Here is a 1,916-nt window from a genome sequence, read left to right on the forward strand (position 1 = left end):
TTATTTTTCTATGACCGCTGCAATTGAATTTATGGAATACACTGGGAAAAAGAAATGGCAACAAGCTAGAGAAGGAAGTGTATTTGAAATTAAAAGATGAGCAAGAAATTCTTCAGATTATATTGGATTCTTTGATGTACTTCCATGTATATGCTGATTTGGTGATGATCTCTAAATCTAAAGAACTCAACAAGTCTTCCTTAGATATGAATACACATTACCTGGAATTACGATGCTTTTTAACAGAAGCAGAGAAACATCCAGAAATAGTGTTAGAACGAGAGACTCAGGTTTTTATTTCAGAAAGACGACTTTATGGGAAGGAGAAAGCAACTAATCATCGCTTGAATAAGCCTGCTGTATATCAAGCTGTATTTGATACTGCAGCAAAGTATGATACTTTTTTGAAACCTTTGATTGTATCTGGTTGCAACTCCATGCATGACAAGTTAAGTACATATGCAGCGAATCAACTTCCAGGAGGTATTTATTGGGAACCAGAAGACCCAGCTATTAGCAAGATTCTCTCAGAACTCAGTCCCAGCTATGACCTTTGTGAATCTTTGCTCGGGTTAAATGACTATCTCACAACCTCTCTTCCTAATCTTCACCAAATGTCCAGATCAAATCTTGTAGAAGTAAAGAAAAACAAGACTATTCACTGGCTAGAAGATTTGGAAACAGAGCATCAGGACAAAATAATAAATTTAGCTGTCATGTCTAAACAACAAGTTCAGGATGAGTTTGAGCTAGAGAAGAAAGCAAGAGATGAAGAAAGAAAACAGAAAATGAAATGTAGTCATCAAAAGCAAGTGGTTTCTGAAAAGCGAGCAATCGAAGAAAAACGTAAACTCTCTGAATTACACTTTATTGCTACAACTGCAGAACTTGAGGAGGTACTACAAGAAGTTGATGAGAAAGATATCTCTCAAAGTAAAAAAGACTTAGAGAAACTTCAAATTACTAAGACTCAAATTAACATTAGAAAAAAGGTTCTACAACAAAAAATTAAAATCTGCTTTACTCAATCGAAAAGAAAGCGTCCCATCACTGATATTATAACTGAGTTTCAAGATCATATAATTGCTTTTCCTTTACCTGATTTTGTCTACAACCCTTCATTATTTGTAGGAAAAGTTATTCACCATAAATTCCAATTAAGCGGTGAAGAAACAAAGTGGTATCAAGGAACAGTTCTAAGCTATGATAAGACTTCTAAAATGCATGAAATTATTTATGATGAGGAGGAAGAACCTTGTTTCTTTGACATTATTTTAGATTTTATGAATGGTGACTTAAAGGTTGTTGGTTAATCTGATGCATGTACTTAGTGATAGTTGTCTCATTTTATATTGTTATATTTGAAAAGATTCAATACTTTTTGAACTTAAAACTCAAAGTGAAACGTTAAGTATGTATAATCTTCACAAATTAATAATAAAATCAGAATTTTTTTTGTATTTAGTTTCTCAGTAATGTCCATCAAAATGATGCGTGTGTTATCAAATTCCCTTTGGGCATCAAGAATCACTTTCATTTCAATGAATTCCTTTCTAAGCTTTATTATCTCAGCTGCGTACTTCAGTTCTAATTTTTCAATTCTAACTTCTAGTTTTTCTATGTCAAATAAACATCATTATAAGATTCTAACAGTTTACAATTAATTTACCTGAAGAATTACTTGCTGCCATGTTAATAAATGTCTAAAAACTAGTATCCTGTAATAATTAACTCTGTGAAGAGAAGGGATAGAGAAAAAGGAGAGATAAAAAAGATCAATGGATATAATTATTCTTGCTATAGTGAGTGTGAGTGTGTAACTATACTGAGGAAATAGTAAGACGCAAACTGATGGACCAAATTACCAATTATCAATCAGGAGGTTGGGTCCTTTGAGTTCATACCCATTCATATTA

The 1,916-nt window shown here is 32.6% G+C and overlaps 1 long non-coding RNA gene across 1 annotated transcript in view; it reads right to left on the reverse strand.

Annotated features, from left to right (window-relative positions):
- Positions 1 to 1,426: 1,426 nt before the first annotated feature.
- LOC109584943 (uncharacterized) overlaps positions 1,427 to 1,916 on the reverse strand; it is a 2,162-nt gene continuing 1,672 nt past the window's right edge. The window contains exons 2-3 of the long non-coding RNA XR_002186237.1: positions 1,670 to 1,733; positions 1,427 to 1,617 (exon numbers count right to left, since the gene is read on the reverse strand). This is a non-coding gene — a long non-coding RNA (uncharacterized LOC109584943). The remainder of the gene's footprint in view (positions 1,618 to 1,669; positions 1,734 to 1,916) is intronic.

This window comes from Amphimedon queenslandica, unplaced genomic scaffold (genome assembly GCF_000090795.2).
Source record: "Amphimedon queenslandica unplaced genomic scaffold, v1.1 AMPQUscaffold_13146, whole genome shotgun sequence".
Taxonomy (NCBI): Eukaryota; Metazoa; Porifera; class Demospongiae; order Haplosclerida; family Niphatidae; genus Amphimedon; species Amphimedon queenslandica.